This window comes from Crocodylus porosus, unplaced genomic scaffold, assembly GCF_001723895.1.
Source record: "Crocodylus porosus isolate Cpor-Errol unplaced genomic scaffold, CroPor_comp1, whole genome shotgun sequence".
Taxonomy (NCBI): domain Eukaryota; kingdom Metazoa; phylum Chordata; order Crocodylia; family Crocodylidae; genus Crocodylus; species Crocodylus porosus.
Window position 1 is genome coordinate 39,144,338 of NW_017728951.1, and position 20,386 is coordinate 39,164,723.

The window sequence follows — 20,386 nt, forward strand, 5'->3', positions numbered from 1 at the left end:
CTACATTGAACACCTTCAAGAGTAAATTGGATGCTTATCTTGCTGGGATCCTATGACCCCAGCTGACTTCCTGCTCTTTGGGCAGGGGGCTGGACTCGATGATCTCCCGAGGTCCCTTCCAGCCCTGATGATGTCGATGTCTTGCTGCAGGCCCTTGGCACCCTGCACTGGATGGTGAATTCCAGCAAGCGATGATCGCTATCGCCCAGGTGGTCAAGAACCTAGAGGCCCCTTACCAGGTCATCACAGGGCATTTCCTCTGGTGGGACCGTGTACCTCCTGAATTAAGTGAAAGTCCTGTATCTCAGCCAGGAACCTCCTGGAATGGTCCGTCCTGGCTGACTGTTCCTCCCAGCAGATGTCCAGGTAATTAAAATCACCCATGACAACTACATCCCTTGCCTTAAGTGCCTCTGCAAGCTGGCGCGGAAATTCCCAGTCCAGCTCCTCCCCTTGGTTGGGGGGTCTGTAGTAGACCTCCACCGTCAAATCGCTCTCCCCATGGCCCCCTTGAATCTTAACCCAGAGCACTTCAGCCTGCCCTTCCTCTGACCCCATTCTGCTGGCAGAGGATGTGTATTGCTCCTTGACATAGAGCACCACGACCCCACCTTCCCTTCCTTCTCTATCCCGCCTGTAAAGCCTATAGCCCCTAATGCTAACTGCCCAGTTATGGGACGAATCCCACCACGTTTCTGTTAGCCCTATGACATCTGGGTTTGAACGAGCTATTCTGAGGGCGAATTCCTCCTGTTTATTCCCCATACTGCGAGCATTGGTATATAGGCATTTAAGGCCTTGCAAGACTGTGTGTGGCACACCCCATTTAGGGAGACTGTCTGGACCCCCATTCCTTACCTTAGGACTCCTTGCCTTTGTCACCTGTCTTGCTTGGATGGCGTCTCCTCGTCTTCCTGCAGCCCCCGGCAAGCCTAGTTTAAAGCTCACTGTAAGAGATCAGCAAACCTGGAAGAGAAGACACGTTTGCCTTTAGGAGAGAGATGAAGCCCATCCCACCCCAGCAAGTCCCCTGCCCGAAAGCATGGGTCATTATCAAGGAACCCAAAGTGGGCATGGGGGCTTGACTTGCACTATGGCCAAAAGGGACCTAGGAGTAATGATTGACCATCGTATGAATATGAGCCGTCAGTGTGAGGCGGTGGTTAGGAGGGGAAACAACACACTGGCTTGCATCAACCGATGCATCTTGTGTAAAACTAAGTGATGCTCCCACTGTACTCAGCACTGGTGAGACTGCAGTTGTAGTACTGTGTCCAGTTCTGGGCGTCACACTTCAATAACGATGTGGAAAAATTTGAGAGGGTCCAGAGAAGAGCCACCCATGTGATCAGGGACTTACAAGGCAAGCCATACAAGAAAAGACTGAGGAACCTGAGCTTCTGTAGCCTAAAGAGGAGAAGGTTGAGAGGGGACTTGATAACAGCTTACTGCTATACCAGAGGAGTGCATCAGGAGCTTGGTAAACAGCTGTTCACTAGGGCATCCCTGGGAAAGACCAGGATCAGTGGATACAAACTCCTGGAAGGCTGCTTCAGGCTTAATACCAGGAAAAACTTCTTCACAGTTAGGGTGTCCAGACTGTGGGATAAACTCCCTCCAGAGATGGAGCAGTCACCTACCGTAGAGTTTTTCAAGAGGAGACTAGACAGTCACCTCACCAGGGTCACCTGCTCCTGCCTTTGTTTCAAGGTAATTTGCATCATCGCAGATCCTCACAGAAGGTGAGAGGCTCCATACCAGCTATGAACTGCCTGCTCAGAGGAGTTTTCCATCTATTGACTCCTCTGTGAAATCGTATGAAATATGAACTTTCATTTCTACCTAGAAGAACTTTTACAATCTTTTCTCCGATGCCTGATGAAGGGTGTTTCTGCCCAAAAGCTTGCAATTAAAGAAATTTTTTTTGCAAAACTCTTATTGGTCTAATAAAAGATATCATCTCTACTATGAGTCCTGATTGCCTTTTCCTTTAGACTAATATGGCTACAACCTGGATACCTGAGCCCAAAAGCCAGTTCCTTATTCAAGACATTATACTTAGTACAGTGGGCATGGGGGCTGTCCGTTGGCAGCCTGGCATGGCCAAATCGTGCTTTGGGCCGGGCAGGACTGTGGTCAGGGTTCTTTGGGACAGGCCTCCAGTGGCATCAACAGGAAGTTTGGGATGGCACAAGAAGTATTTTGCCCCATAATCCCATCCTAATCTGACCTTCATTTAGGACTCTGTACTTGATGTGGGATATTATTTTACATATTAATTAGTATATATACATTGCTAATTAAATTATTTCTCTTTATGATGTGTAATTCATTAACAACAAGTTTATATGGGGTCTAGATTAGCTTTGAAAAAGGAACCAGGAATAAGGAACTGGGAATAAAGAACAGGGAATAAATAACCAACTTCAGCTTCATCCCCCATCTGCTTTTGAATATCGAGTTCTTCTCTGCTGGCTAAACTCTCATTCAAGGAGATGGAGCAGCTAAATTGACTGCTTCTAACACACACACACATGTGCTGCTGTATTCCACATCTCCACTTTGGGGGCATGCAAAACTGGTAGCAGCAGCCAGAGGCGTGTCACATAAATAAAGTGCCCAAAGCAGATCTCTCTCTCTCTCTTTCTCTTACCCTACCACACAAGTTAGCCCATAGCAGCAGCAGCAAAGAGCAAATATGGCTGTGTCATGGATTGCAAGGCATTCTGGGAACTCTAGTTCTTAAGTAGCACTGGGGATCACTGCTACTGCTAGGCACTTTTACCGGGGGTTTTTTGGGTTTTTTTGCTGTTGAAACCCATGGGGGAGGGTGGGCAAAATTGCTGATTTTTTTCAGTAGCAAAAAATAGGATCAATTCTCTTCCCTCTCTTTCCTCCCAGCAGCAGTGAATTTTTGCCACTCTACAAAACCACAGTCCCCAGAAAGCCTTGTGCTTTATGACTAGGATGGCCATCATAGAGGACATTCCAGTTTTCTGTTACTCTGTCCTCTAATGATACAAAACCTGACGCCTTTTTGATTTTCTCTTCAAGAGAAAAATAGAGGACATAAAGGCATCCAGTTTCATATCAGTAGAAGACAGAGGACAACCAGACTGTCCTCTCTGATGGCCACCCCATCTCTGACACATACTGTCCACACTATGGCAGTGTGCAGTCAGGAAGTGCAAGCTAGGTGGGGATCTAGAGTAAGGCACCCCCCACCCCCCTCTCTTTCTGTGCCTCTTCCTTAGGCAGTGCCCAGAGCACATGCCCCTCTCTCCCACCCCACTTTATGCTACCAGCAGCAGCCCCATAATATAACTACATAATATAAACAGTCCTTAGGCTACTGTGTCCTGAAACCAGTAAACATTAGGAAAGCTGACAGGCCAATGAAATGAAATAATTTGCCACAGAGGCTCTGATACTAGAAGGGGCCAAGTGAAGACCATATAACACACCCCAAAAAAATCAGTCTAGAGCAGTGTTTCTCAACCCATGGGTCACAACCCAAAAGTTGGTTGTGAGCATATATGAAAGGGTCGCAAACAAACTTTAAAAAAAAAATCAACAAACTTTAAAAATGGAGCCTTTCCCTTTTGGGCTGTCACAGTTCCAGCCTTTGAGGGGCTGCTTGGGACCCCCTGCGCCACGCACTGGGGGGCTGGGGCTGGGGGCAGTGGGTCAGGAGTGAGGGACACTGGGTCAGGACAGGCCATCAATGTTTACAAAGGGGTCATGGTATAAAAAGGTTGAAAACCACTGGTCTAGAGAAGAGTGTTGTCTTGCTGCTAGGGGCTGGCCTGGATAACCCAAGCAGGTCCTTCCCAGTTCTACTGTCTGTTTCTTTTAAATTTCTTTCTATTTAAAAGCTGTTTATTTGCAGTCAAATCAATGGTCTTTAGTATGTGCATGATTCCAATATACAGTTCTTGGGTGTGTATTTCCTGTGGACATCCCAGAGGATATATCTGGCTCCACTGTTTTTCAATTTAAGATGGTAACCTGACTGTAATAAGCTTACCATTACACCATAGCTTTTCCATGTGGGCACATAAAGCCACAGAATTTGTTGTGTTTTGTTTTTAGTTTGGAGTTTTTTCTATTAAATTTAGCATCCCCTCCATGTGGTAAATGGAAAACTGGGACTGTCACTACCAGTGACCTCTTCTTTGACCTTGGGTGCACACTTTACCTCCGGTGCTCAATCATACAAATGAAATAAATATTACCATTTCCTTTTTAAAGTTCTTAGAGCTTTTCCATCAGAAATCCTAATATAGGTGCTACATGATTTTATGCATAGCATGTAATCAGTGCTATAAACTGTAACAAAAAAATTATCGAGTTCATCATACAATAGCATGGATGGTTTTCTAAAAACTACCCCCATTTTTGGACTACTCAGTTCCAACTCAGTTTAGCATCAGCCTTATCCTGATCCAGAATGCATTGGAGTCAGTGAAAAAAGACTTCAAAGGGCTTATGGTCAGGCCCTTTCACTTTAGCCTTGGAAGCATTTCCTAACTTTTATCTGTCAAAATAGCATTTTTTTTGTTTGTGTTCCTGTTCACTGTACAATGAATGGCTATATGTGTACTGTTTTAATATAAATATAACAACACTTATTAACTGAAGGCTGCAGCTTGATCAGAGTTCTCCAGGTCTGCTACAGTATGCTCATAGGAAGGCCCCTACTTAAGTCAGGATTTTTCAGTTTTTGCGGAAACTGCAAAAAATGATGATCTCTGCAGTTGCCATGAAAAAATGGCATTGGCCATGGTTTCCCAGAAAATCAACCTAAAAGAAAAAACTTTGATAAAAATAAAATGCTGGCTCCCCATTGGGAGCCAGTGGTCCTTACTGCTGCTGAAGCCCAGCCTCGCTGCCCACCCAGGAGGGGAAGGCACTGGCCAAGGCTGCTCCTTCATCCATCCTCCCCCCAGGGCCTCTCCACCAATCAGCACTGAGGGGAGAGTGAAATGACCTTGAAATCAGCTCTTCAGGCCATGACCAAGCCATGAAAATTGTTTTCTCTTGCCACAAGTTATGTAGGTCCCTATACATAGGAAGTCCATACTTTATATACATTGCTTTCAAGATTGATAAAAATTTTGAAGTTTCATGAGGCTCATGGAATGTAGTCTCAGGATGCTGCAACACCACCTTATATTAATTTGCAATAGGCAGACCAAACATCACAACAGCAGAATGAACAAATAATCGGTCTGATGCTTTTGTCTTACAGGGTGATTCTTAAATGAATGGCAATGAGTTGAAAACAAGCTATTTATTTTGTGTACCAATTTAAAGCATATTTTAATTTATCTTTCACTGGTTTTGCTCCAAAATTGTTTCCTTCCTTGCCTTCTAAAATAATTCCTGGGAGAGTGGGGTGTTTGTTTTTAAGAGAGAATATTGACCTTGAAATGACCCAGCTTTAAATCTCAATAACCTGCAATCACAATAGCACTGTGTACTTGCTCCTACTTCTTGAATTCTATCTAAAGCAGAGTCCAAGACATGATGAATTTTGTTCAGATTCTGTTATTTCCAAGGCGCAGACTGGACTGAGAGATCACATTATCCCAGTAATCCAAACAGATTTGATCTTAACTGAATTAACTGCACCAGGGATTATCTGTAAACAACCACAAGGCAGATTTTGCAAATGAGATTTACATCCTATTTAGGCAATTAAACACAGTCACATTTTTCAAAAATGTCCAAAATCAGAGGTTCTCATGACCAGATGTTACAAGGTACTTATGACCCAAAGTTCAAAGCAGCTCAGTGACAAACATACAGAGCTGCTTTCACCCATTTTTGGTATGCAAACTGGGGCTGAGCCCTTTCAAAAAATATGGCCCCAGTTGTATATTCTGACCTGCTTAGAAAAGTTACGAGGTAGCGGCTGAGGTCACTACATGGCTTGGGGGGCCCATGAGAGTGATTCTAAAACCAAACCAATGGATGCACATTGGATATTTCTGTAAACACAGGTTGATTTCAGGAAATAAAGGAATCGGGAAGAACATTTACCTGAAATTATATGTAGCAATGGACCATGGAACTTGCAGATATCATAGGTGGCCACAGGAATCTGTGAAGTCGGGGTGGGTGTCTGTAATTCCCCACATGTCATCTGTCATGAAATCAAATGACAGGTATATATAACAGGAACACAAGACTGACAGACATGATCAAGAGCCTGTGTGAAATACCTAGTCAGTGCTTTGAGAGCATTCAGAAGGGGCCCTCAGTACAGTGGGCAAATTGTGGAATGGCTAGAACATGAAAGGAAAGTGGTGGGATTTGGAAAGGGAGAAGGCAAAAGAACAAAAAAGGGGAGGGATAAGGGCTGAAGTGGGAGATGAGGCTGAAACATGGGGAGTCCCTAAGAGTAGCAAAAACAATCACTTCTTCCCTCTCTATGTATAATGGCAGCAGAGTAGGGATAAAAGGGAGAACGTACCCAGTAGAATTAACCCTGGTTCCACGATGTAAAGTTGGGGAGCAGTGGGGAGATGGAAGGGAAAAAGAGGTAGGAGGAACTGAGGATGGAGGGAATAGTGAATAAGTAATACATCCCAGTTTCTTGCAGTGAAAGAGAAAGAGGATGACTTCTTACCTAACAATCTCCCCTACTTCTGTCCCCAGGGTTCACATTGGCAATATCAGTCAAAAGGGGCTGAGAAACAGCTTTCTATCAGCAGCCCTGCCTCTTCTGGGCATCTGCTACCCCAAAGCTTAAGAATATCAAGAGTTTAGTGTTGATGTCCTAAATCTTCTCTACATTCTACTTACTTGCAGTGGTTTGAGTTACTGCCTATCTTGATCCCATTTGTGGTCAAACACTTGGCAAATGCTAAACCATGGAAGATATAATTTGGTTCCATGGTTGCTGCTGAACTGATGGATGGGAATAAAGGAAGAAAGGATAAATCAATGCCTCTTCTGGCTGTAATTGTTCTGGCTCTCTTAAAACAAGCCTAAGATCCTGTTAAATGTTGTAAACTAAGCAGGATTGTACATGCTAAGCACTCAGATGGGGACAACTAAGAAAAAATTATGACACTTCTGATGTCAGTAACTTATTTTTCTCCAAGTGTGTGAGCCTGCTAATCTGGCCACACTTAGGAATAAAGAAAACCAAAGCCCTAGATCTGAACCCTCTGTAGTTTAGGGAGGCACAGATCCAGGTTTGAATTTGGTGTTTCAGACCCAACTCTAGATACCGGAGTAGGTAGGTGGAATATAAATAAGATAGATTTAGATCTGACTGATGTTCAGGGCTTTGCCAGTGACTCCAAGCATTGTAGAAGTCTGGTACAAGCCTGCTTGTCTCCGGGGTATGATTATAATTCTACTTTGATGTCAGGATGAAGAGGATGTAGGCCATCAAGAAGTCAACATCATATACTTGGAGATGAGGTCAATGTCATATAGTTGAATTTCAAAAAGGCTTTTGATTTGGTCTCCCACAGTGTACTCAAGGTAAAATTGGCAAGTTGTGGCCTCAACAACTTAATGGTCCAGTGGCTAGAAAACTGGCTCCAAGGTCAGGTACAGAGAGTGTTAATAAATGGACCAAGTCAACATAGCAAAAGGTGACCAGTGGTGTCCGTCAAGGTTCAGTACTTGGACCAGTGCTTTTTAACATTTTCATCAATGATTTGGACACAGGTGTGGAAAGTGTACTGGCAAAGTTTGCAGATGACACCAAGTTATGGAGAAGTGCAGTTCCACTGGAAGACAGGTTGAGGATACAGGCTGACCTGGACAAGTTTGTAAAGTGGGCGGATCTAAACCTGATGATGGTTAACACCAAGAAATGTAAAGTGCTCCATCTGTAGAAAAATAACCCACAATATAATTACAGGCTCAGTTGTGCTACATTAGTCATCATCACAACCAAAAGAGACTTGGTCACGATCGACCATAAAATGAACATGAGCCACCAGTGCAATGCTATAGCTGTCAAAGTGAACAACACTCTGGCATGCATCACAAGCAAGGCAAAGGATGTCATCCTCCCGCTCACTCAGCATTGGTAAGGCTGCAGCTGGAGTACTGTGTCCAGTTCTGGGTGCCGCAGTTCAAGAGGGATGTGGAGAAGCTGCAAAGAGCCCAAAGGAAGGCCACATGAATGATTAGAAGTCTGGAAACAGACCATACAAGGAGAGGTTGAGAGACTTAGGACTGTTCAGCCTGGAGAAGAGAAAACTCAGAGGGGACTTGGTGGCAGCCTTTAAGTATATAAGCAATGAATAACATCAGGGGCTAGGAGAACACCTGTTCACCAAGGCATCCCAAGGGAAGACTAGGAATAATAGTCATACACTAATAGAGGATGGCTTCAGATTAGACATTAGGAAAAACTTCTTTATGGTTTATGTGCCCAGAGTCTGGAATAGACTCCCGCCAGAGGTGATATAATCACCGTCTCTGGGTATCTTCAAAAGACGACTGGATGCACACCTTGCTGGGGTCATCTGACCTCAGCAGTCTTTCCTGCCTTGAGCACGGGGCTGGACCTGATGATCTCTGAGGTGCCTTCCAGCCCCTAACTTCTATGAATCTATTAATCATATGTGTTGACTAAACTGGTTTCCCTGACAGCATGTACTCAGAGCTGATATGTACCCAGTTTGCTACTGAAGACCACTGTACCCACCATCTTGTTCCTTAGTCAGGAAATGTTTTCAGGGTATCATGTTTTCCTTCTCTACACTTCCAGACATACAGTTAGTAAATGGACCTCCTACAACTTGTACTGCTGCCTCCCACATAGATTTCCTTGTCAGGGATAGGCATGTCTGGGGCTGCCTCTGGGACTGTTCAAAATTAAAGGAAAATCAGACATTGTTATTCCCCTTGCTGCAAACTAGCAATTGTGCCTGGGGTGGAATGTGCTGTCTACATCAATGAAAGACAGGTCCCCATCATCTGGTCCTTTTATGTCCAATCTGTCTGGCTGTCAGTAGACTGTACAGTCTGCTCCTAAGCCAGTGGATCTGCATTCCTCTGTCTTAAGCAGCAAATCATGGTTTTACCAGATCCAGACTCCATTTAGTCTTCCCTTATCAAGCTGACATATTTCTTTTATACAGTGCTTTAGGGGCTGCACAGCTGGATTCCAATTATAGTGTTTTGATTTTGCTGTAATTAAAACCACCTCCTTTTCTAACTGGCTTACTGTACAACGGAGAGAGTGTGAGTTTGTGTATGGTTATTTTCAGTTGGCACAGGGAATGGGCATGGGCCAACAATAATTGATATTAAACCTTTCTTGGCAAACTCTCACTTCTTCAGAAATTACCCATTGCCAGAAGCCATGAAAACGTACCTCACCAGGTGTGTACATGAAGCACAGAGCTATTACCAGGAAATGTAACTTACATAGAAATGGTGCAGAAGCTATCATATCCCTTTCATATAATTGATTCATTTTTACAAGCAAAACCTATATGCAAACAATCTCCATAAATTATGTGTCTCACTCTCCAATGAGAAAGCAGAGCTGATTGGTATCAGACTTGGAAAATGCTTGGCATCATGTTACATATATCACTGTAGTTTCTGCTGTCTTCAGAGAGTTTCTCAAGGGGGTGAATCTCACTGTTAATGAAACTGGGAAATGATCCGAAACCAGAGAGTATGGACACACACAGCACTTAAACTGTTTTAAATGCAGTTTAAATCTGAAGCAGACAGATCTGTGATTTAAACCTGCCTGGAATGGCTCAAAATTGTACCAGGAAAACTAACTACTCTTCTGAAGTTATTCACTGTTGTGTAGATACCAGGTGTTCTATGACACAGGTCTGGCCGGTCCTCCAGACATCCAACACTGCATCATTACTCACCACCCTTAATGCCTCCCCTCCCCAGCCACCCCCTGCCCCCGCCACCCAGGTTGTTGCAATTGAACCCTCTGTATGTAGTCAGAACCCTACTGCTTCCTTTTTTTTTTCTTTTACATGGCACTTTATATCAATGAACTCCCTTGCACTGCTTCAATAAAAGCTATCTATCTTTCTAAAAAACAGCTGTGTCTTCACTTCTACTTGACCAAAGCCCCACATCATGTCTCCACCTCACCCTGGGAAACCCCAAAAAATTGGGTCAAAGCACTCCCTCCCTCTCAGGCACCCCAAGTCGGGCAAGCACACCACAGAGTTTGATCAAGTGAAGGCTTATGAACTTCACTGCACTTTTTTCACTTTCCCTTCTCTCTAACTAATGTTTAGGAGAGAAGTGAAAGTGAAAAAAGTTAAAAACCCCAAACACAGGTCACCTACTAATCTATGAATCTATGGGATCTCCAAAGCATTGGTGCAAGCATTTCTCCTTTTCCTCCTCCCCCCACAATGGACTTGTGGATACCTCTGACCTGTGACAATGGTGAACTAGTTCCCAACCAGTGATATCTGGGAACGAGTCAATTGTTCAATGTGTCCACACTCTTAGCTGGAACTTTTCATCAGTAGAACTGCAAGCACTTTACAAAGAAGCCTGTAGCATTCTTACCCATTTTGCAGATTGGAATAGTGTTCTATCACTGAGGCAGGAGCAAGAGAAAATACTTTTTTCTTCTAGAGATCTGTTGTGTATGCACCGTGGAACGGTACCTCACACAACAGAACCCCTGAGTGAGGCCTCAAGGCACTGCTGAAATACAAATCAGTAATATTTCAACATGGCACTGAAAACAGGACAGTTTCTCCAAGGAAATGTGAAGAAAACTGAGAAGCCTTCTTTCCCTATGGTGGGGGAATTGTCATTTTCATTACTAAAATATTTGTTCATTGAATGCAAATAATTATAAATGGAACAAGCCACTGTTTTGAATAAATGCATTGCTGGACTTATTTTCCAGCAAATTAGTGATCATTTGCACTTCTCTACCTTCTTTGGGGGGTAATATAAGAAGCACCCTTTTTCCCCAAAGGATTGCAGACTTCATTTAGGCCCCTGGTACACATTATATTTCTTGTGCAATCAAGGTGTTAATCACTCCAGAAATAGCAACTGGCCACACATTCATGGAATTTATGGTGTCGTAAAATTGCAAACCAAGCATAGAGATATTACTTGAAAAATGTGTGACATTTTTGAGGCTGGTTTGTATGGCACCATAAGCTGAACATGTGGTATGCTGTCATTCCAGTGCTGACAATCAGCTGACTATCAGCCACAGGATCTGGGCAGCGCTGAGCCTAGAACTTGACTGGAGGCTGTCCTGGGCTGACTCACTAAAACTCAGCAACTTAAAAAGCCTTGCCCTACAGGCTCCAAAAGGTCCTTTAAAGTGCCACATTTCAGTGCACCTCAAGGAAATTTCAGATTGTGGGACACAGCTCTCCCCTGCCTGATCCTCAGGATCAGGCGGGGACAGATTGGGTCCAAATTGGGATGGCGCTACTTGGTGTCAAATCCCAACACTTAAATGAGTGTTGGAATCTCGCACAAGGCAGCCCTGGGGAGAGTGAGGCAGGAGGATTGAGACAGGTTAGGCTAGGCACAGCTTCAGGTCCTGAACTCAGCTGCTCCGTGCTTTATACCTGAGGATGCTGGGCATGTAGTGGGGGATGAAGGAGTCTCTTCCATCCCCAGCTGCACTCACTGACTTAAAGAGGCACCCACACAACCAGCAGGGATGGAAAAGCTCTCTCATCTGCAGTCGCTAGCACCAGACAGTTCTTTAAAAGATTAAGTGCAGCTGGGGGTGGGGCAGCTGCATGTGCCCCTTTAAAACAGTACCCAGTACAAGCATTTGGGGCTGTGGGAGCTTTTTCCATGCCCAGCTGCATGTACTAGTTTAGAGGTGCCTGCACAAGCAGCAAGGGATGGGAAAGCTTCCCCATCCCCAGCTGGACTATGGGGGCATTGTGAGTCTGGCATCAGGGAGCCTCTCCCCACTGTTAGCAGCTGCATGCCCACCTTTTAATGTTCTGGGGCACTGTGAGCTCAACATCAGGGGAAGGCTTCCTTTTTGTTGGGCTCGCTATGCCCGGGGTCATATAAAAGCTGGTGTGCAGCTAGCATGCAGCTGGGAGCCCTAACTGCTTTTCTACATTCCCAGCTGCAGAGCAGGCAGCTTCTCACTCTCCACCTGTAGGTGACCTCTCCCCCTAGCCCCCTTGCAGTTGGCAGCTGTGTAGTTGGGGTTTGTGGAATTTAATGTCCCGTTCCCCAAAAACACAAATCTATTAATGTCTGATAGCAGCCTAAGAGTGGACAGGAGCATTCTGTCACTGTTAACATGATGTGAATGCCACAGTGCCACTAATTCACACAGCTGGGACATTTTAAGAATGCAATTTATTCCAAATTATAATCTGTGTGGAAGCCCAGGTCTTATACTTCTGTTACCAGAATGATTGTGCATCAATTCAAGAATGAATATGCACAGTGCCCTAAACTCAAAGACATGGGGTATTTGCCTCCTTGTTCACAAGCACAGAAATTAGATTGATCACTGAATGCAGGATTGAAAGAGCATTCTGCTTCATGATGTTTTGGATTAAACTTTTCCTTTCAAGGAAGAAGTAGGGGGAAGCTTATTTTCTTTCTCTGGAGCTGCTGAGGTAAGTGAACAAGAGGTAGGCATATCTTTTATCGTGATCAGTTTTTTTTATCTGTGTCTGGTTTGAGGCCTCTCGGGGAGACATCCATCAACTTGCAGCACTTTGTCTTCTGTTTCTCAGCTTTAGTAAATGACAATTTACCTCAAATGGACTTCAAATACTGTACAGGTGAAACTAAACCTAATATCTCTGCACAGATCTAAATACTTCCACTTTGTTGCTGTGAGTTTTCTCTAAAGCTTGACATGCTGTGATGTATAACTGTCACTTCCCTGTGATATGAGCAATCACCAAAACACCCTCTGGCTATTGTCAGTCTAGCTTAAAGCACCATGGCAGGTGTGGTCACAGCAGAAAAGCTGTGTCTGCACCACTGACAAAGAAAGAAATAATTTTCTTTCCCTTCTACCTACCAGGTAAGAAAAAGGAAAGGCCCATAAAGGGACTGCAGTAAGTCTGCTGGAGATGTCTTTGCAGCCTCTTTCTCCTCCCCAGATTGGAATGTGCTTAAGCTCCTTTGGTCTGCTTATTTCTTTTCTGGCAGCCCTTGGGGCAGGTACCTAATAACTTATAACAAATGTTATTTATGGGCTCAGAATTCCAAGAACAGGCCTTTACAAATATGCTATACGCTACATTCTGCACCTTCCCCACTGGCTCCTAAACATGTTAGACCACCGTGCTCAGGTTTCCTTGGGTTTTGCTTTAAGCCAAATCCAATTCTCCTGATATTTCCACAGGAGCTGAGTACTGTAATAAACAAAAGCGTACCTGTGTGTACCTGTGCGTCTTGCTGCTCAAATAGGTGCCATAGACTCTATACCTTTTGTAGCTCATGAAGATGCTTTCTTAGCTGGCAGGATACAGGTTTGTGCTTTAGGAGGAGGGGAATGTAAATTTTGCCTTGTGATCAAACTGCTTCAAATGCATCAAAGTTGCAACAATGAAATCTTAGATTATGTATAATAAGCTTGTGGTGCTAGGAAGAGATTTCTTTCAGTCTGCCCTAGTCCTTCTCTCAGGCAGAACATGATTTTCAGCAATTCTACACTCAGTTCAGACAAAGGGCTTCTCTGGATACCACTTCTAAATCTGTTTTATACAGAGATTAAAGGCAAACTTTTATTCAAGGAACACTTTTGGACACTATGATAGACAGTCTCTATCTAATATTAGAACAAAATCCCCTCCTCCCTCCCCCATGGGAATTAAGCCTTGTTTTTTAAAAGCAGGATGACAAAGTTAGGAGGTTAGGGACAAACTTTACACACAAACCAGTTTAAGTGATCAGAAACTGGTTTAACCGTGTAACAGAACAGATGCTCAGTGCACGTAAACCAATGTGAGAATGGCAGAAACCGGTTTGAGATAACCCTGGATGAATTTAGTATCAGACTTAACTGATTTGACTCAAAACAGTTTATTCAATGTCTGTCTCAGACCCCTTGCTGGTATAAGATAAACCAGACACCCCCAGCATCCTGGCATGCTCTCTGGGCTGGGCAGGCTCTCTGCTCCACAGCAGGGTTGGCCTCTCCTCTGCTCCCTTGCTGGAGCTCCAGAGACTGTGGGCTGCTTCCCCACTCCACTCACCACTTCTTGTTAAGCAGGAATCTCCCCATCCCCTCTACCTTGTAGAGAGGTGTCTGTGCATTAGCTAGCAGACCACATGCAGGCTATGGTCGTGCTGAATCAACAGGTAGAATCAAGGGGTAGAATCAGCAGATAGCCAGTAATGTCCTTCTGTTGTTTTCTTAATTGGATGATAAAGGCAGTTATGAATTCCCTGATGGGCTAGTCAGAGGTCCTGGGAACCTAGCCACATACCCCCCAGATCCATGCTCTGGAAGGAAGGGAGGGCTGCTCTAGAGCCCCCTGGCATCTAGCCTGAGCCACTGCAGGCATGTGCCTGCATTTCTAGGATGTCTGTCCAATTACAAAACTGATTTAGCCTAGCCAAGTTAAACTAACCTGCAAAGATTTAATCAATTCAGACTCAGGCTTTTTGAATGTCTGTCCCTAGCCCTTGGGATCAGGAGAGTAGCGAAAGCACCAATATTCTGAGAGGAATAGTTCCTCATGGCCTGCTGGAAAGGAGGACGTATTGAGTTCTTAGGAGATTTAGTCTCTCTGTTCTATAGCATGTTTAAACCCTTGTAATTCCAAAACTCTTTACAATTCCTGTTTCAAAGACAGCAGGTTTTTAAGCAAGATATCAATACCAGTCAAGTTTATGACAGGAAGCAAAGAACATAATATCCATTTGAAACTCCAGAATACATTCAGATAGGCTGAGATGGAATTTGTCCAAGATGCCAAAGTAAAGATCTATGCTATTACAATAAATGCCATCAGGCCTTTATGGTTACAAGTGCATTCAAACTTTATGTTTGCATAGAAAAACATTTTCTGGTGTAAGTACTTTACACCAGAAAACAGCATTTTTTCTGGAGTAAATGCTGTGTGTCCTATGTCTACTCCACTTTCCCTCTAAAGTCAATAGGTGTCTTTACATGTGCTCCAGGGTGTGGGGGTAGGGGCGGTGCTTTAATTAGATGCCCACTAAAGCACCCACATTTTTCAAAATAGTGGCAGGGGCACTTTAACTAAAGCTCAACTAAAGTTTTAACTAAAGCTTTGTTGAGCTTTAGTTAAAGTACCCCCACTGCAGTTTTGAATACATGAGACATGGAGGCTGCTGGAGCATGCTAATGGGCACACTCCAGCAGACTCAATAGAGACTCAGTAGAGTCTTCTCCTATGCATGCTAATTAACATGCATCAGAGCAGGTGTTGGGCATCTGCGTAGGTGTCCAATGTGCTGTGTGTCTGGACTTGCAGAAGGATGGCTGTTTACAACCAACACCGATTCCTAAAGCAGGGGCAGACAATTATTTTGGGTGGAGGGCCACTTACCAAGTTTTGGCCATCGAGGGCTGCAAGGGTATCTCCGCCCCTTGACAGGTGCCCTGCCCCCTCATTGCCATCTTGGGACTGGAAGTCCTGCCCCTAACCCCTGACCTTTGCTACCTGAAGTCCCCCTTGTGCCTCATGGAAGTACTCCTTTCAGCAAAGGGTTTTGCCATCTCAGAACCCCAAAAATACCAAATTATATTCTAAAAATCAAACGTACTACAACTACATTCATTAATTTCGTTTAAAAAATATTTTTGTCCTGATTTACATGTGCTTGTGTAGTGTACACATAGGTGATTGTATAATAGCTTAAAATGAAGTCTTACTCTTGTATATTGTGGTAGGGTCTGGGTGGATGGGTATAGGCTTGTGGGAGGGTGTTTTTATGGGGTGTGGGTGTGTGGAGGGGTTTGTGGTGGGGTGGCTAGGTGTGAGGGGAGTGGGCATGTGTGCATGTGGGGTGAGGGAACATGGGTGTGTGTGGATGTGTGGGCTGTGCATGGGTATGAGGTTTGTGGGGGGTTGTGAGTGTGTGGGGGGTTAGGGTAGCTGGGGAGGGTTGTGGCATGTGTGCAGGGGAAGGGTTTGCCCACAGCCCACCCCCCACATGGCAGGCAGAGGCCCCACCAGTGCTTCTACAAGCCTGGGCTCCACACTCCTACCACTCCTGGCCCTGGGGCACCAATGCAGGCATCGTGCTCCCACTCACTGCCACTTCCCCCTTCCATCTGTGAATGCTGCCCTTCTCATGCTGCTTTCCCATCCCCACCACTGCATGGGGCCCATGCCAATACACTGGGGTCAGCGCCAGCGGGGACCCAAGGTGGGGTGCAGGCCATCAGGGGCTTTATGGAGTTGGGCTGGGGTGCACCAGCAGGGAGAGAGGGGAGCCACTCTGGCTCCATAGAGCTCCTGCTGACCCAGCCCTGTGCTCCTGCTGCCCTGCTCTGGGCCCCACTGGTGCTGGCTCCAGCGCACCAGTGCAGGCCCCATGCTCCCACCTGCTGTTGCTGTGCTCCATGTGCCCGCTCACTGCCACCTTCCACAGCCATTTCTCTGCTCCTTCCCCCTCCCCCCCCATTCGCTGACTGCTCCAGTGCCACATGGTTCCCAGCTACAGCACCAGGACCACAGAAGCCACCCCAGCCTGGCCCTGAGGGCTAGGGTGATCATCCACGGTCCTCCCCTGCCTCCTCCCCCACCCCCCTCTTTGAATCTGAGTTTCCCTCCAGACAGGCAGAAGCTTCCAGCTGGTGGGGGGCGGGACACAGGGCCAGGCCGGCCTTGCTGCTGCAGCTGCTTAGTCCTGCTGCTGGCTCCCCCTGGGTCCTACTGCCACTGTCTCCTGTCGTCTTTGACAGGCAGCCAGGGGCAGATAAATATTAATTTTCTAAATTTTTAGGGGCCCCACAGCCTGTATTTTGCCCACCCCTGTCCTAGAGTGATCAGCCTTGTTAGTCTCCCATCCAAGTACTAACTTATCTCACCCATATACACCTGGCTTGTATAACCTGACTTGATCACAGCAGATGCTTTCCTTACAACACTGTAGACCCCCAAGTTGCAGATAAATATAGGGGGTAAGACTGTAGCCCTTACAGAATTCAGTGAGAATTTTATCAAGGATTTCAGTTAGGCCAGGACTTAGCTCCAGATATTTTGGTCTCTGGCAAACCCACATTGAGCGCAATGGCACTAGGAATTCCTCCCCTCCCTGGGGAATTTTGGAACACTTCTCTGAACCTCCAAGTCTTTTGAGGTTAATGTAGTACTGATCCTGAAAAGCAGCAGTCTTTGGCCTAATATGAAGCAAGGCTCTGGCATCTGTAGATTTCAAACACTGATAGAAAAGGTGGGAGCTGCTGACTTCAGACAAGATTCCAAAGCTGTTGGAATTGTTTACAGTAGAGTCCCATCCAATAAAGATTCATTTAAAGAACACAGAGAGAGAGAACAAAAACAAAATACCTAGAGGTGCTTACTTACCCTCTTCAGCCGTCCTCCCTCACTGATAATTAATCATCTCCCCCCACCCCACCTTTGAGCCCAACAGACCAGATATGTTGCATTCCTCATCTTTAGTGTTAGGAAGGGGTTTGCTTTTTTGCATGCCATTCACAGGATTCAGAGGGCCTTTGCACTGAGGTGAGGGTGAGGGTTGCATATTTCATTCACCAGAACATATTTTTTAATAAAATAAATGCTCTGAGCTGAAGTCTTCACCCCACCCAAGCTCTGCTCAGACACAGTGGAGTGTGCAGCTGCAGAGGGCTGTGCCTCATTCTGTACCACAGCCTCAGTCACACAGCGTGGAGTTAGCAAACTAGAGAATTCAGATATAAATATACTGGTCTGTTATCTGCAAATTGCATCATTGGATGTAAATGTGTCTCATTCCTGTAGAACTGAAATCCCTGGGAGTCACTAAAAACTAGCTAGGGTGGAATCAGAAGGAATTACATTTTAAACAAGATAGTCACTCACCTTTATGGTCTGCTTATTTGTGTGAACCTAACTACCCTACAAAATGTCACATTTAGAAATATGGTTGTGGTCAAATCCTGTTACAAAGGTTTATCCTTCCATCTGTAGACAGATGAATTATGTAAGAGAATGAGGTTATATCCTGAGGGGACATGTACTCTAAGGCCTCTTTGTATTGCTCTGGGTAGTGTAAATTGGCCTGAAAGTGAATGCAAATGCAATTGAGGAACAGGTGTTTACTGAGGTTAAAACTGATCCTCTGGGCCCCCAAATCTACCAACATATCTAACACTATGTTCTCAATGAAAGATGAGACATGGATATGTAGATCTGCTTTCTATTACAGAGTTTATCAGCTGTGTCCCTTCCCCTGAACCCCATTTTGAAGTGGCATCAAGAAGACTTTACAAGCTGATGTAATTCAACAGCTGCATGGACCGGCAGGGTGACAATAATTTAAAAAGATGTATTGCCCACAGTGCAAAAGAAAAGATGAATCTGAAGCTCATAGGGAAAGTTTCAATGACTTCAGTGGGTTTTAGATAAGGCTGTACAAAATTTCACCGGGTGTTTTGTTTTGACGCTGTTTCAACTCGTTTTGAGCTTGAAACAAAACAAAAGGCTTCAAAACAGCCTTGAAACAAAACAAGGCCAGTCAAAACATTTCAAAAGCTTCAAAACATATCAAGTTTCAAAGCTGGGCTTGCTTACAGGGAAACAGAAACTAAGGAGAGGTAGTGGGGAAGGACTGCTCTGATATTGACGTCTGCAGCTGGCCAGTGACTGTGATCCTTCCCTGAGGTCCCTTCCAATCCCAGTGCTCTGGGGGAGGGATGGAAAAACAGCTGCCTCTTAACACACACACACAGTAACACGTTACGAGTTCTGCTTGTCAGCAGCTTGAGGTGCAGTTTCCCAGAAACCCCTATACCTATCCTCCTTGAAGCCTGGCAGGCTTTGTGGCCTCAGCAGAGGCTGCCATCCCTGTAGTTTTTGCCCCCCTGTGCCTTCACACTTACAAGTAACACAAGTTTTGCTTCCAAGAATTTGAGGTGCAATTTCCCACACACCCCTGCATCTATCTCCTTGAAATTTGGCAAGCTTCATGCCCTCAGAATGGGCTACCATCCCCACTGTTTTCATCCAAATCTGCCAAGAAATGACAAAGTTATAGGAAGTTTCATGCTTCCCCATTATAGTCTATGGGCAAAACATTGAAACAGCATCAAAACAGTGAAACAGTTTTGACGAAACGAAACGGAACAGAACTCTGAAACTAAATAAACTTGAAACGAAACACTGTCCCATCAAAACAAAACAGTGCCGTTTTGCACAGCCCTAGTTTTGGATCAGGTTCCAAGAATCTGAGAGCTGGAATTAGATCATAATGCTCTGTCCACTAGAGTATATACAATTTTGGTGTATAACTAATGCACAGACATAAGTAGGCCCTTGGCCAACCTAGAAAGGATCAAGCTGTTATCAGTTCACCATTTGCACATGTACTGGTGGTTGGGCTAAGAATGGCTACAAGTGTTACCGCCAACGTGAGAATTTACACGTAGTCTCCTTTAGTTTGGATAATAAGGTTGAAGTTAGAGTCTTGGTTTTGAACCCAAAAGTAACTCATTTTATTGCTCCTGATGCATGTGTTTGGTTTTTATTAGAACTTGGGTATCTGCTTGTATGAAGCCAATGATTTATTGGAAATTAACACCTGATTGAATTTAATGTGTGACCCATTTTCCCTGCTCAAGAACAAATTAGTCCTCTGTTGGTTGTGTATTATGACTGCTACTGAGGAGTAGTGGTTCATGTGCAGGCACAGTGCACTCTTCTGCTCTATAAAATCAGACCTGCTCCAAAGTCTGTAACTATCTTGCCCTGTTGGGATGGCCTAAAAAGGAGCTATAACCTCTGAAACTGCTGACAGTTCTTATTCATCTCAAGTGACAGAAGTCAGTGGTTCTGGAGCAGAAGGTTATCAGGACGTGTTCTGTTCCCCATACTGCACAGTAGATTCTGGTGTCTGTGTAAATGAAAATGCAGTCACAAATCATTGCAAAGAGATAAGTATGGTCAGAGGAGACAGGAAGTGATTTTGTTACCATGGAACTTGAACGTAACACACTAAATTCATCTCTGATATAATTACAGGCATACCTCGGAGATATTGTGGGTTTGGTTCCAGACCACCGCAATAAAGCGGATATCGCAATAAAGCGAGTCACACAAATTTTTTGGTTTCCCAGTGCACATAAAAGTTATGTTTACACTATACTGTAGTCTATTAAGTGTGCAATAGCATTATGTCTAAAAAAACAATGTACATACCTTAATTAAAAAATACTTTATTGCTAAAAAATGCTAACCATCATCTGAGCCTTCAG

At 44.7% G+C, this 20,386-nt stretch overlaps 1 long non-coding RNA gene across 2 annotated transcripts in view; it reads left to right on the plus strand.

The window, feature by feature from the left end:
• Positions 1–18,472, plus strand: part of LOC109323932 — a 25,345-nt gene extending 6,873 nt beyond the window's left edge. The window contains exons 1-3 of one of the 2 annotated variants that reach the window (XR_002104790.1): positions 12,562–12,596; positions 13,013–13,152; positions 18,343–18,472. This is a non-coding gene — a long non-coding RNA (uncharacterized LOC109323932). Of the gene's footprint in view, positions 1–12,561; positions 12,597–13,012; positions 13,153–18,342 lie in introns of those variants that run through there. The other variant, XR_002104789.1, reaches the window with a different exon arrangement.
• The last annotated feature ends 1,914 nt before the right edge of the window (positions 18,473–20,386 follow it).